The sequence below is a fragment of the Emydura macquarii genome, unplaced genomic scaffold, assembly GCF_026122565.2.
Source record: "Emydura macquarii macquarii isolate MOO-44397 ecotype Brisbane River unplaced genomic scaffold, CSIRO-AGI_Emac_v2 contig_968, whole genome shotgun sequence".
NCBI classification, from domain to species: Eukaryota; Metazoa; Chordata; order Testudines; family Chelidae; genus Emydura; species Emydura macquarii.
Genome location: NW_027131105.1, coordinates 8,074,534 through 8,090,410, shown reverse-complemented (window position 1 = coordinate 8,090,410; position 15,877 = coordinate 8,074,534). Strand labels below are relative to the sequence as shown.

The 15,877-nt window shown below is 45.2% G+C and overlaps 1 protein-coding gene across 2 annotated transcripts in view; it reads right to left on the bottom strand.

Annotated features, from left to right (window-relative positions):
- The window catches only part of PACS1 (phosphofurin acidic cluster sorting protein 1), a 97,662-nt gene that overhangs the window by 53,943 nt on the left and 27,842 nt on the right, over positions 1-15,877 (bottom strand). The window lies entirely within an intron of this gene.

Sequence of the window (15,877 nt, the reverse complement as noted above, 5' to 3'; positions counted from 1 at the left end):
GCTAGGAAACTTTCTTGGAGGTATTCCCCGATTCTCTGCCTCAGATTCCTAGGCAGAGCAGCTGTGTTTCTGCCCCCACTGTAGGTCACTTTCCCACGCCAATTGGCAATCACTTGAGCAGGGACCAAAGCAGCGCACAGACGTGCAGCATAGGGAGCTGGTTTGAAGCTCTTCGCATTGAGATGCATCCTAGCATCTTTGCTGACTTAAGGAGTGAGATATCTGCTTCTATGGCCCCTGCCTGTAGAGAATGGTGGCACAATTTGAAATTTATTTTCCCCATGTACCTACATTTATGCCCAAAGCAAGCACCTACCCAGAACCCAGACTTACTTGTATGGTATCTCCTCCCCTCAACTCACCATTCTCAGGCTGATCAAGGAGCTGTACTCTACACAGGGGGACAGTGAGAATGAGGTGTGTTTCACAGTGACTCATGTGTACTGTTAGGGCACTCACAATAATGGTTTTGTTCATTGTTTCTTGTTCTTACACAGATGTGACCTTCACAGCCAAGGCCCCTATGCCGGCAGACCACCTACAACTGATAAGGAAGCAACCCCGGAGAAGCAAGGAGGAGATATTCCAGGAACTCCTCCTGTCCTCTAAAGCGTCCAAAAGAGAGAAAAGGGCATGGAGACAATCAATGTCAGAATCTCAGAAGATGGACAGACAGGAACGAAAAATCAGGAAAGAATTTTAGCTGGCTATGAGCAAATGATCAAGGCCACGGAGGAGCAGACAGCGCTTCTAAAGACAATAGTGTCATTGCAGACATAGTTCATGCAAGCTCAGCCCCCCCCTTCAGCCGCAACAGAACTTCTTTTCCTGGACTCCACCAACTCCCCCTACACATTCCTACCAAAGTAACGGTACATCTCGCTACCCCCTTCATTTGAACCCCTCAGACAGCTATGAGAATGACAGCTGGACTTACACACAGCTGTCATAGCTGGCACTGCCACCACTACTTTCCCCCCATAGGATTTGTTTGTGTTGGGCGTTGTTTTGTGTTTAATAATAAAAGTAAGCTCTCAAAACAAGAAGCACTCTTTATTTGTGTGTTGAACATATGTGCACCTACCACCGACACACAAGTACAGCTGTATAGCAGCCATAGAACATCACAGCAGAGTTTCAAAAAACACCTGACGGGTTCTCATTGTCAAAATGGGCCCTCAATGCCTCCCTTATGAGTATGGCCCCCCCGTTGTGCCCCTCTAATATCCCTGGCATCTGGCTGCTCATATTCAGATGCAAGACGATCCACCTCTGCAGTCCACCCAGGGGCAAGCTTCTCATGTATTATGGAGCACACAGCAGGCAGCTGTAACCACAGGAATATTGTCCTCATTTAAGTCCAGCCTGCCATAAAGGCATCTCTAGTGTGCCTTTAACCCACCAAATGCACATTCAACATTATTCTGCACCTGCTCAGCCTGTTATCGAAGCAATCCTTGCTGCTGTTCAGGTTGCCTGTGTAAGGCTTTATAAGCCATGGCATCAGTGGATACGCTGGGTCTCCCAGGATCACTATGGGCATCTCAACATCCCCTATTGGAATCTTTTAATCTGGAAAAAAAAAGTTCCTGCGTGCAGCTTCCAGTACAGGCCAGTGTTCCTGAAGATATTAGCATCAGGCACCTTTCCTGACCAACCCACGTTGATGTCAGTGAAATGCCCATGGTGATCCACAAGCACCTGGAGTATCACAGAGAAGTCCCCCTTCCTATTGATGTACTCCATCGCAAGATGGTCCAGTGCCAAAATTGGGATGTGTGCACCATCCATCACCCCGCCACAGTTAAGGAATCCCATTGCTATGAAGCCATCACTATTTCACACACATTGCTCAGAGTCACAGTCCTTCGCAGCAAAATGCGATTAATGACCCTGCAACACTTGCGATAACACAGCTCCAACAGTGGACTTGCCAAATCCAAACTGACTAGCGACTGACCAGTAACAGTCTGGAGTTGCCAGCTTCCACACAACAATTGCCATGTGCTTCTCCACCGAGGGAGCAGCTCTCATTCTGATGTCCCTGTGCCTGGTGATCTCATAACCCCCAACACAAGAGCAAAACAAACAAGGACATAATTTTCATAAAAATACTACAAATATCTACCCCATTCTCCATACCCCGAGCAACGGGGGAGTTAGATGGGACCTTTTGACAGCCTTCCACGACTGTGCTCTCAAGGAAAAAGAAGCATTCCAAAAACATCCTCAGATGGAAAGGAATAGCCAAAAGCAGGCTTATGTACTGCAACAAGTCTGCAAGGGTCTCCGCCACCTTATGATCAACAATCCTGAAGGTGGATTTAATTAGCTAAGCAAGGATACCTAATTTTCATCCCTTCTCCAAGTGGAGATCATCTACCAGTCTCCAAGCCACGTCTATTCCCAGATAAACAAAATCTAGGAGTTCTGAGGCTGTTTAAACACAGCAAGAGTTTGCTTGCCACAATGCCAAGAGATACCCAAGATGACCATGGAGGAAGTCACAGGTCACTTCCAAGACATGATTGCAAGTTCAGGGAAAATTATTACCTAGGTGATGTGATCCAGAAAACCTCATGCATTACACTTCTCTGGCCTAAGGTACACAGTAAGCCACTCCACACCAGCTAGGAAGGCAGGTGATAGACTAAGGGCAGGTCTACACTACCGCTTAAGTCAATCTAACTTACGTCACTCAGGGGTGTAAAAGACACCCCCCAAAACGATGCAAGTTACAGCACTGTCCACACCAGAACTACTCAGCGAGAGATGCTCTCCCACCAGCAGAGCTTCAGCCTCTCGTGGGATGGAGCAATCATGCCATCAGGAGAACGCTCTCCTCTTGGCATAGAGTGTCTTCACCAGACATGCTACAGTGGTGCAGCTGTGCCACTGTAGTGTAGACCTGCCATAGGACTTCAAACATGAATTGTGATCACGCAGAATCCCTTCCCCATGCTGCTAAGTTTAGAAACCACCCCGGAGTAATAACCTCACTTTCACCACATGAGCCACAGGGGGAAAAGGAAAAGAGTTACATACAACAAGAGCCACAGCTTCTAAAGGAAGACCTATGGTAAGTTGCAAGCTCAGGAGTTTCTGATGTATCGGGGGCTGCTGCAGGAATCCATCATTGTGAAATCTTCTGGGAAACCGTACAGCTTTGCCAGGAACAAAACGGCATCCAGTCAGCATCAATGAAGCTTTCACAGCTTAGTCACTCGGGTCATGAGGTTTTATTTCAATCTTTGTTACTGACTTTCTGTATGACCTTGAGGAAGTCACTCCAGCTGGGATTTTCACTCTCAGGCTCTTCAAATTCCCACCTGTGCCTCAGTTTCCCCATCTTTCAGCTGGGCGATGCCCATCTCATAGGAGCACCATGATGCTGGAGCAATTGCTGTTCATCGAGCTCTCCAAGATCCTTGGGTGAAAGTTACACTGCTGTTTGCACAATGAAATATTAGAGACACTTAGCCTACAGACACTTGATAATTACAGTCCTTCGGCTCTCAGAAGCATGGGAAGAGTTCCTCCCCCATGCAAGTCTGTGTAACACACTGTGCCTGTTTCCCTCCAGGGGGACTGATCCCCAGACCTTCCGCACCAGCCCCTACCCCTTGAGCTAAAAGAGTCACTGTGCTAGCTGCGGATAAGTAGCAGGGTCTTATTCTCAATGGGGGAGTGGAGCCCGTGCACATTAGGATGGAGACAGTGCTAACCAAGCTCCTCAAGACCATGAGGATTTCACTGAAATGAAGGCTGGCATTGCATTTTTAACCTGGCTGTGCCAAGCTTGTGTCCTGCAAGTGTCTCAGCACAGGTCAGATCTGACAGGCCACCTATGCAACCTGCTATGTGACAAAGCAAAACATCCCCAGGCACCTCTCTGGTCAGGACTTCCACTAATGGCAGCCTTTGAACTGCTCTGCCCAATTGGTTTCTTGTTTGGTATTTAATACAGCCAAATGCAAGGTCACACATGTAGGACCAAGCAATGCAGGCCGTGTCGACAGGGCCAGGCCTCTATCATGGAGAGCAGGGACTCTGACCAGGATTCAGAAGTCATAGTAGGCAAACAACTGACCATGAGCTTCAGGTGCAATGGTTGGCAAGAAGGGCTACTGTAACCCTTGGCTGTGTAAACAGAGCAGGAGCAGGGAGGGGATTTTACCTCTGTACTGTCCGAACTGGAACGGCCCATCCAGTTCAAGGGGGTCTTTAAAAAGATGTGGAAAAATTGGAGAGGGTGTAGAAAGGAACCACAGGAACGTCTGACTCCAGGGTTGGAGAAAATGCCTTAGCGTGAGAGACTTAAAGAGCTCAATCTACTTAGCTTATCAAAGAGAAAATCAAGAGGTGACTCAATCATGGTGTCTACATATCTTTACGGGAAGAAAATGCTGGCTACTAACAGAGAAAGGCAGAATAAGAACCAATGGCTCGAAGCTGAAGCCAGCCAAATTTAAATTGGAAATAAGGCATAAATGTTTAACAGCCCAGGTGATTAGTCATTGGAGCAACCTGCTCAGGGAAGTGGCAGTCTCCATCTCTTAATGTCTTCAAATCCAGCCTGGTTGCCTGTTTGGAAATGGCTTTAGTCAAACAAGTGAGTGGGCTCAACTCTGGGGTAACTGGTGAAATTTTCAGGCCTGCAACATTCAGGAGGTCAGATTAGATGATCTAATAATGCTCCCTTCTGGCCTTAACAACTATGACTCTTGATATTTTAGGATAGCCAGTTCCATAGGCAGGAGGGCTGCACACTTCCTGCTGTGGAGGGAAAGGCATTGGTTGGGTCTACATTACATCAGTTGTGTCCAGATGCTACACAGGCAGGCACCTTAATGTATGCAATCAAACTGGGATGCCCAAAGCAGCTCACCACAGCCTAAGAACTGTACCAAACACTCACAGGCCAGAGGAATTGCTTGCAACTATCAGGCTTTTATTAAACGGTGGCTAAACCAGGCCACTCTCATCTTTCCATCACATCAGTTTGGATGTCAGACCTCCTGACAAGCATTGGGGTGTAATGTTCCTGGTGGGCAAGTGGGGATATGCTGCAGCGTAGGTTTCACCTTGGGAAATCTGGATCTAATGCTCTTCTCCAGCTAGAGAAAAAAGCATTTTAAATGGAAGATTTCTAACCAGAGGAGTGTGGTTCTGGAAAAGCCTTCCAACTAGTTTGGAGATGGAGCTGGGTAAGTTTCTGACTGGGATTCTATGAAGGGGTTGGCTGCAATAGCAGAGACTGGATTTGATGACCCAGGAGGCATCTTCTAGTTCTATGTTCCTAAAAAAGTTATCTTCATACCAGTCAGGTTCAAGCAAAGAACTATTAATTTTAGAGCATCTTTCATTTACCAGTTCCATAATAATTAGCTTCTAGTGCTTCTGATAGATCTCAAAGCACTTTATAAAGAAAGACAGGGAGTGGTGTCCTTGTACAGATGGGGGAAACTGAGGCACAGAGAGGCAACGGCTTGCAAGCAGTCATTAGCAGAACCGGAACCCAAGTCTCCAGACATCCAATCTGGCTTCATATCACCTCCCTTTAAGTCACCCACCACTCTTCAAGCAGCGAAGGAATAGCTGTCTCTTTTTTACACATGGGGAAATAAAGCAATGAAGTAACCAGTGCAAGTCTTTGGCAGGAGTGGGAACAGAGCCTAGACCTCATACGTCCTGTCTTTTAACCCTCAGATCAGCCTTCCTTGCGCTTAAGGAAACAAAAAACAGACCAAGTTCAGGTTTGATCTAAAAAAAATGTAAGCAACATACTTGTCTTCATGCTTAATTAGGCCACTAGCTGGGGACATCCTGGCACCACGGCTATTTTCCTTTGAAAATGGTGAAACTGGGACATGAATTTGGAAGTGCTGGAACTCAGCCTGTAATGTTTAAGGGCCGCTGAAAGTTAAACAGCAGAAGCAAATCAGAAAAGGGTTTCAGGAAACAGCCACTCTGACAAACAAGCTAAATACTGATGTAAAAAGGCTAACCAGAAGAAAGCTTCAGACACTTCACAGGCTGCATTATTACAACCTATGTATAACAATCATGCAGGCGGCACACGCAAACTAGTATTCAGGACTGGCTAGGAGGAATCTATGATGGTAGGGGCTGTGGTGGTGCCCAACTCCGCCCACCATTCCAGAACACCTAAATGGACAAACTTAACATGAGCTCCCAGTGCAACGTCTGGCAAAGCGGGAAACTGCGACCCATGGCGTTACAAACAGGGGAGTAGTGAATTGGAGCAGGGTGGGGATCTATCTTCACATACAGCACTGATGAGAGCAATACTGCGCCCTGTTCTGGAGGCCACATTTTTAAAAGGATGTTGAAAAACTGGAGAAGTTGCAGAAAAGAGCCACAAAAATTATTTGCGGGCTGGAGAAAGTGCCTGACAGGAAGAGATTTACAGATCAATCTGTTATTGTATCAAAATGAAGATTGAGAGGCAACGATTACAGTACATAGGTACCTACATGAGGAGAAAAGACTGGGTAGTAAAGGGCTCTTTAAGCTAACAGAGAAAGGCAGAACAAGAAGCAACGGCTGGAAGCTAAAGCCAGACAAGTTAGAAATTGAGGCACAAGTTTTTAAACAGAAACAGTGATTAACAACTGGATTCTCCATCTGCTGGTGTCTTCAAATCAAACCTGACTGCCTTTCTGAAAGATGCTTTTATCAAACACGAGCGACTGGGCTCAATACAGGATGAAATTCTCTGGCATGGGCTATACACGAGAACAGACTAGAGGATATTGATAGCCCCCTTCTGGCCTTCAATTCCATCAATCTAGATGCTTGAGAAGCTTTCCACACTTTTAATTCCCAAGGCTCCACATTCCTTCCCAACCTCACCATAACTTGGTCCTTCCCCCTCCCCTCCCATTCTGTTGAACATAGTTTGCAAACCCCCGCTCTGGTTAAATGATCAGCAGTAAGAGAGTTAATGGTGACATTCAACAGATCACCATCAGGCCCTGTAACTAACACCTATCCTGAGATTAATCAGAGCAGCTTGGGTGGCTCAGAGCCATCATGGCTGGCTTGGGGAGACAGCACTACACCTGGCCATGCTTGGAAAGATGGGGGCCTGAGAAGTGCTGCTGTAGTCTGCCAGCTTCATCTGACCCCTAGTGTCAGAGACGCACACATTCTAGGATGGAAGGCAACGGATGTAAAGAACTCCATTTCCCCAGGAACCAGCAAATGTGATCAAAGAGAACACGGAGCGGAGAGACTCTTGCTGTCTGTAGCCAGTGGGGTCTTGTGTTTGTTTTTTTAACTACACACAAGTTGGCACTTGTCACATTCAGCCAGCTGAAGAAATCCACAGGCAAGTTTTCACACATTCAATTGCTGGCTGCCAGCAGCCTTTTCGGTGCCATTTGCATGGAAAAAGGAGGTCAGATGGTCAAATAAAACAACAAAAGTAAAGACTGAGACGCTTTTGAAGGCCTCGATTTAAAATCCTTGCTTTCTCTCTTAGGGTCACGCTGCTATACAGAAGAGTAGACGCACCACAGCTTCCTGAGTACTATGGATGCCAACATAGGCCGAGCATAGAAAGCAGACCGACGTACAGAAACAACACCCACTGTGAAGGGCCCTAACTTTATCCCAATAGCCTTTTGCCCAGTCCTTCAATGCGTCAGCAGCTAGTGAAGACGGGGAAAAACAATGTGTTTATTATAATAATCCCATGGGGTTCTTCCTTTTATGTTGATTTAATATGGCTAAAATGTTACTGTTTAGAAGAAGCGCTACAGGCTTCGGCATTAGCTCTATAATAGGTTGTGTTAAAATAAATCTTCCCCAGCTTGATCATTAACTGGTGTCAGCAGGATTCAGTTCTTCCCAGAGAGAGCAGCTGAGCAGTGCACACACAAACTCATTGGGGATTATCTGAAAACACAAGAAGAGAACAAAGAGAAACATACTGTTCCTCTGCAGGGATGCCCAGCTGCTGTGTCCTCCTCAATGGCAAGCTGGAGCATGCAGGCAGGCTAAATAGAGCACAACACTCAAAGGACAAAAGACACAGGAAACCATCACACACATTGCTACATTTTGCTCTGCAGGTGTGAGAGAGGAGAGCCCAGTGATCAAGAGAGGTGCTGGGGAGAATTGCAAGATGTCGCCAATATGACCAAGCCAGATGAAGTCATTACTGCTCTTTGGAAAGCTCCAAACCTAACAGTCACACATAAGTTACCTGATCTGTTCCAGGGAAGGGACCCACCCACTCTGTTGGCAGCAATATTTGTACAGTGGTAGCAGCTAGACGTCCCAGGCAATGGGATCTAGGCTCCTAAGTCACTTTGGTACTTTTGAAATGTTTCCTTTAAGTCAGTAAGGGATTATGCTAAGCAAAGTCAATAGAAGTCATTCTTAAACTGGCTGAAGAGTGTCTGCGCAAGGAGCTTGTAGGGATTTCATTGAACTAGTGCAACTTGTGTGTTTAGAAAAGGTCTTTCATCTGAAATGACCCTTCCACCAGTGTAGCAACCCATAGGGCCACACTGGTACCCTGTACTTAGTACCGACCCAGAAAAACAGAAGCATCTATTGCTGGTTATGGCACCAGATAATGAGTCAGGACTCCTGGTTCCATTCCTCACTCTACCATTTTCACTATTCGAGCCTGGGCAAGTTACTTCCCCTTTCCTGTGCCTCAGCTCCCATCTGTTGAACAATACCTTCCTTTATGACATGCTTGGAGATCTCCAGCTGAAAAGCACTAAACTAACACCATGTATTGTACTGAATCACTACCAACACATCCTGAAGGCCTGCATCTTGAGATCCAGCAAGAGTGACCGCAATGCTGGATACTCCTGTTTTTCATGAGTCTCTCTGTAAAAGCTGTGAAAGAGGCTACCACACTGGAGACCTGACTGCTCTGAGATGTCACATCTGCTCAATTCAATGGCCAAAATATTCCATGATCGTTGCATGACTTCTCTTCATGTTACTATCCCTATTTTCTCCACCCTTTCTCTTATAGTCTTTACTGCCTCTGCTGCCATTATCTCCAGTAGCAGCTAAACAGAAAGAAATCCCTCTATTATCTGTACACCTCCTTAAATGCACAATGTCACAGCCAGCACAGAAGAGATTGTACTGTAGCAGAGCACCTGAGATAAAGTGAGGTGTAACCAATTAATCATTCCCCTGTTGTGGTTATTCCGCAAGGCAAATCTTATTGTGTATGTGAGTGCCCATGCTGCTGTGGAAGTGTTCGTGTGGGGCCTTTCAGCTCCCTCTGAAACGATTTAAAGGAGTTCTTGGATAACAGTAGTTGTGTATTTCATCTCTTTCCAGCCAAACCTAATGGAGTGAAGGACAAGAGAAGCTATCATTTATCATCTATGGCTTTATTAAGAATTACGCCAACTGTCTTCCCAGCAAAGAAATCATCCTGAGCTTGCAGTAACGGGAGCTGATCACTCATTTAGAAAGCAAAGCCATTTTTGACATCCACAGATCATTGGCATATTTGTTTGCGTAGTGTTGCCAACTCAGGATTTATCATGATATTCAATTTACCCAAAGTGGCCAGGCCAAACCTAGTGGCACTGTGATTCCACGCACCAGGTCATAATGCCTAGAGTGGGAAACCAGGCCCAGCCCTGTGGGACAGGAGCCATTATTGTGGGGTAGGCGCGCTTTCCACCCCTTCCCACCCATGTCTCTGACTTCCCCTCTTCATCAGTCCAGGGCTAGGGTTGCAGTGCCAGGGCAGAGGGTGCATATATGTAATAGTGTGTTTTGAAAAAGACAAAATGCACTTGGTGCGTTGCCTTAGTACAGCCTGGCTCAGAAACCAGAAGGCCAAAAGAGAGCCTAATGTGTTTTTTAAAAAGCCTCAGGAGTTTGGGGAGCCTGACTCATGATCTTTGAATGCCTGGGGTTGGCAGCGCTGATTGTGGAAGAGCACAAAGACCCCAGTCTCGATCAGAACCCCACTGTGCTAGGTGCTGCACAATCACGCAAGAAGACAGTCACCGTCCTTTTTAAACTCATTCCCCAGGTCTGAAGGCAGCCTGTTGGAACGGAATGGAGAGAGCTGTCACAGGTTTGTGCGGGTGGGAGAGGGGGAGATTCAACAAGCCACTAAATCCATACATTTTGTATGGATCGTGAATGAAAACAGAGATTCCCTTTGCAATTCCCTTTCAATAAACAGTGTTTAATCACATATGAAGAAGATACTCAGGGCCCCACTCAGAAGCCTCATCAGCTAATGAGGACATTCACTATTCAGAGATCCCGTTTGCTTTGTAGGCTTATAAGGCAGCACTGAAGCAAACTAATTTAGTAGCAATAGCTGCACATATCCACCACAGGAATGGAATTTAATTTAACTCTTAGCTTCCAATCCCATTTTAAACCACACCAGAAATCTGTACCTCCAGTCTGCATTCATCTCTCTCTATTCTGCTTGGTGGTTAGCTATTTTTCAGTTATAGGGGAAAATAAGCTAGCAACTGTGAATGCTTATGGAGGCACTACTGTCAAGGACCCCACCGTGCTAGGCACTGTACAACCAGAACAAAAAAGACAGTCCCTGACCCCAAGAGCTTACAGCTACTCTGTACTAAGAAATACCTTTATTGTACTATCAGATGCATTCAGGCTCGGTTTGTGGTTGCTGTTAAAGCAATGGGAGCAGAAAAAGATCTAAAAAGATCCAATGGCTGGAAGAAGCAGCTAGACAAGTTGAAACTAGAAACAAGGTGCAAATTTTTAACATGAACCATTGGACTAACCATCACTGTTAATTTTTAAATCAAAACTGGATATTTTTCTGAAAGATCTGCTCTAGTTCAAACAGGAATTAATTCAGCGAAGTTCTATGGCCTATTCTACACAGAGGTCAGACTACATGATCACAATGGTCTCTTCTGAATTTATAAACTACGAATACATGACATCACAGGGATACTACATTTATTTCTAATCTATCCTGTGTAGATGAAGATGAACTAATCAGTTTTTTACATCTTTAATTTTTCTGAAAATCAATTTTGCAGATAAAAAAAATTCTGTAAGAAATACACCTTAGAGATACATGTAATAATAGCCTTACTTTTATATTGCTCCAGATACAAGGTGTTTATGAAACAAGAATCTATTCAATTCTGGAAAGCAGCCAACTCTGGGGTGGAACAAGGCAGTTGTTTAATAGCTCACAGCAACACTATGCAACAGTTTAGGCCAGGGATATCAGACACAATTTAACTGCAGGACAAAACAGGGGAAGTAGAATATAATTTCCTGAATTTGTCCAGGACAGCACAGCTAAAGCACTCCTTAAGTGTCATGCCAGCTTACCAACTTCCTAGTAAAGTTTTAATCAAGTGTCAGCTATCTAAAAGGGTGGCAGTTTCATGGTTTCTCTAGCACATTGGGGTGACGGGATGGGGGGAGGAATCCATGCTGGAAGCCTGTTTGCAACATGAGTATTTAAATACATAGCTGCCTTTGTAAGTGTTTAAAAGACCAGCCATGCATTTCTATAACAGAGGCAGCTGGAATGAACTATCTGCCTCTCCTGCAATCATCTTCTCAGTGCTGGGAGTAGTCAGAGGAAGTGCTGCTTGCCTCGATAACAGGAAGTCTGCCCTCTACCACTCCCACAGAAGAAAGGAAATTGGCAAAGAATTCATACAACCTATTTACCCTCACAACAACTAACCCACTTCTCCCCACCTAAGGCTTTCATGGGGAAGGCCTGCAAAGCCTAAGAACTCTAAGGAAAAAAGCTTTGCTGAGCAACATGAATTAACTGATAACTTGATCGAAACCTCTTTCATCTAAAGTAGCGGCACTGTATAAGAGAATTCAGGAGTATAAGGTTTTGTACTGAATAGACTGGAGTGGGAGGAGTATGACAGACACACATGGCCTTTGACTAAGGTTAAAGCAGGCATCAGATTAGGCTAACTTTGACAAGCATTTAACAAAGGGAAAAACGTTATTTTTGAAGGCTGCTGAAGGAAGCTTTTATATAAAAGGAAAATTACAGTCCAATTATCTTGTAAAACTTCAAACTGTTTAGAGGGTGGCAGCAGCAATGAGCTCTTCAGCAGAAGCCATTTGAATAGCTGCAGTAGCTGGAGGAAAGAGCGAGAAAGTATCTGTCAGAAGCAAGATTCACATCCTCTGAACCTTGGGGTGCATTGAGGTTCTCTATGTGTTTGGGAGAACAGAATTATTCCAAATAAAGCTGCTTCCTCTAGCAGACCCCTGCCCTCATCGGCTATAAGGATTTCTTACGTTTCCAGTGTGTTTGACTGTGAGCTGTTAGATTTTTGTAGAATGAAAATGCATAGAGAAATAACTAGAAAGGGGATACCTAACCTGTGTTCGTGTCCATGCGCATGATTATATAACTGATTTACTATTCCCCTCGTAGCTACGAAATATATATCACTGTTATCCAGTTTAGCTCAAAGTCATCACCGGGATTCCGAGCTTATGAATGTTCCTGATCTATTATTTTTCAAAGCATGCACCCTTTCAACTGTCAATGTCAGAAATATGGAATGGAGCCAGTGATCAATACTGAGCTGGGAGAAATCCTTCCCAGATTGCAGAATTATTTCCCAACCACTGGAAATGGGCTGACCAGGAGCTAGGCCTTCACCTTACTCAAAGGCAGACTTCAGTCTTTGTATGTGAGGTATTTTGTGCACATCATCCAATTTTTCTCTTCTAAAACCAGGAAAGGAGAATACAAACTGAAATCCCCTGACTGCCTACACAGAAGTGATAGCCCTGTGCAGCCATACAATTAATCACATGGTACTTTTTGTAGCAAGAACCATAAGGTACCTGGATCAATAACCACTGTAAAGCAAAAGTGTCATTCACAGAACAGACACAGCAAAGGCAGCAGCCCCCAAACTTACCACCTACCCCACCACTAGTCTGCAGGAAGCAGATAGGAATTTGTTCTTTGGCCCCTGTAACAAGCCTGCACCAGTTAGCACCAAGTAGCTGCCATCTTCCCTGTTCAGAACCCTACCAGCTCATTTCACATTGCCCACTGAACAGGGTATAGTACTTGTAGGATTCTCCCTATTAGGGCTGTGATTATTTACCCATCTATGTACAACAGTACAATCCCTAGTGTGCATGCAGTGATACCGGGATCAAAGTGCCTTACACCTGCATAGTTTATTCCTCTTTCTATATGGGACTAGCTACCTTTATGTCACACTTTTACCTGTGTTCCCACAAGAGGGATTTAAGGATACCAGTATTGTTTAAGCTTGTGAGAGCAGACAAGCACTTCACGTTTGACAGTTAGCTGTTGCCACAAAACTGAAAAAGGAAGCTCAGGGCTAGAGATACTGGATTTTGTGCAGGCCCTACACAAACAGGTGATTTAGTTTTGTTTGTTTACATTTCCTCAGCAACAGCAATGGTATATTTACAGCCCCAACCATCCCACCTGTTTAGCTGAGAGAAAGTTAAGAGGTGACCAGATTCCAGTCTATCCGTACTAATGAGGAGAAGATTTCTGTTACCAGAAAGCTCATTAATCTTGCAGACAAAGGTAGAATGAGACCCAATGGCTGGCAGCAAAACTAGACAAAGTCAGGCGAGAAATAAGACATCAGTTTCTAACAGGGAAGGTGATTGATTAGCCACTGGAACAAACATCCAAGACAAGGGGTGGATTTACCATCTCTTATTCCCTTCAAATCCAGACTGGCTGCCTCTCTGGAAGATATACTTTAATCAGACAAGTGACTGGACTCAATACAGGGGTAACTGGATGCAATTCTCTAGTCTGTGCTATACCAGAGTCAGACCAGATAATCTAATGGCCCCTTCTGGCCTTGAACTTCATGAATCCATAAAACACAGATTTTGTGCTCCAGTGTATTCAGCCAGTCCAGAAGCCCCAGTACCTGTTTACCTCACAGCAGCAATTCCAGAGCCAGAGCATGAAAAAGGAACAAGTAATCAGACAAAAAAGGCAGCTTCATGCTGCAGTTATTCAGGCAACGCTTCAGGAAGGAAACACAGCTCAGCCTTCCTGCCAAGTCCATCTATATTTCAAACCCTTCCAAAGGATTGGTGTGCACGTTATAAACATGGATCTATTCCGCCTCTGTCTAGCACTTCTAGCGCACCAAGAGCTGCAGGATTTGTAAGGCAGCAAGATTACAAAGAGCAATAATCTACAGGCCTCCATTAGCTTCCCTGATACAACACCCATGGAGCAGGGTGAGGGTTCGTTATAGGGAAATCTCATTAACTTGCCATCAGGAAAGTAACCATGGGCTAATTTGTCAGGACTGTTATAGTGGCAAGGTCCATCATTAACGAATGTGCAGCTTGCCACACCTTGAGAGATTCGGCACACTCCACTCCAATGTCCCAGATGAGGACAGCTGTCATGGTGGGTAACAAAAAGCTGATCCCGAAGATAGACCACCAGTGGCCTGGAGGATCAGGACATTGAAATGGCACTAGCACAGCATGCAGGGCCTTGGCTGCAGAAGTCATTCAGAATGACCTATCAGTCCCTGTGCACAAAGGAAACCCGCACAACACTTTCAAAAGATGAGCCTGGGAGCTTAAATTCATATCTTTGCTGGACACTAAAAATCATGGTCTTAATAAAGACACTGGATTTATGGCTTATTACAACCATCTGTAACCACTAACCCCTTCTTTTTGTCCTATGACTAGAGGGGAATTAATGGGCCACTTCACCTTGAATGGTCCCTTAGAATATGTGCTAACTACTTATGCTAAACTATCTGTTCCATCTTGTATTCAGCTGTGACACACGCAGTACCTTTCCCAGACCTGAAGAGCAGCTCTGTGTAGCTGGTCTCTCTCACCAACAGAAGTTGGTCCAATAAAAGATATTACCTCACCCACCTTGTCTCACTAAGTAATTCGCACATTTGCACTGAACGTTTCGGTTATAATGTTAGTGTCTCCAATTCCTAACGGGACAGGGCTTTACCGGCAGGCTGCAAGGACTGAACGGGCTACTGAGGCTCCACTCATCCCTCGCAGCACATGACAGAGAGCAGAGTGCCAGGCCCTGCTTCGACCTGTTCTGGAGCCAGCAGACTGGTCTGCAGAGGCTGCCAGTCCAGCAGGGTATTGGTTTGTTTTTTCTTTCAGTGCCTTTGGAAAGGAAGCACAAGCCCAAAATTTGTTGAACAATTTAGCCAGCCAAGCTGAGCATTACAATTACAAATCTCAGTGTTTGGGCTTCGGGGATTCCTTAATTGGACATTACTAGGCCAGTTGAAGGGAACGCAAACTGTCACATTGCTTCGATGTGCCCACAACACACACTATTCTATTCCTCTGCACTTGATGAACTGGGCAAGCCTCCAAACTTGCTTCCCATTACGGCCAGGAAGGAGTACACATTTCTGAAGCCATTTCACATCCTCCTGCACCTCATCTAAAGGAAAAGGGAAAGCACGAGAATGGCAGTGATGCTCAGCTGAAATGGAGCAGCAGGGTCAGTGGGATGTGCAGGCAGCATGGAGGGGGATTTAAAGCACCTGAGAGTCCCTGCCATGGTGGTTTTAGGAAGGCAGTTTTGTTATCTTATTTTCGCGTTTTACCAAGATCTTTTTGATTATGTTTGATGCTGGCAATTAAATAGCTCTTTTCGCCCCAAAATACTAAAACTACTACATTATTATTTGTATTGACGTGGACCAGAACCCAATTGTGCTAGGTGCTGCACAAACACTGAACAAAAGATGGCCCCTGCCCTGAAGATTTTACAGTCTAAGAATAAGACAAGACAACAGATGAATGCAGACAGACGGGGAGGCCCAAGGAACAACATGCCAGTCCTGGCCAG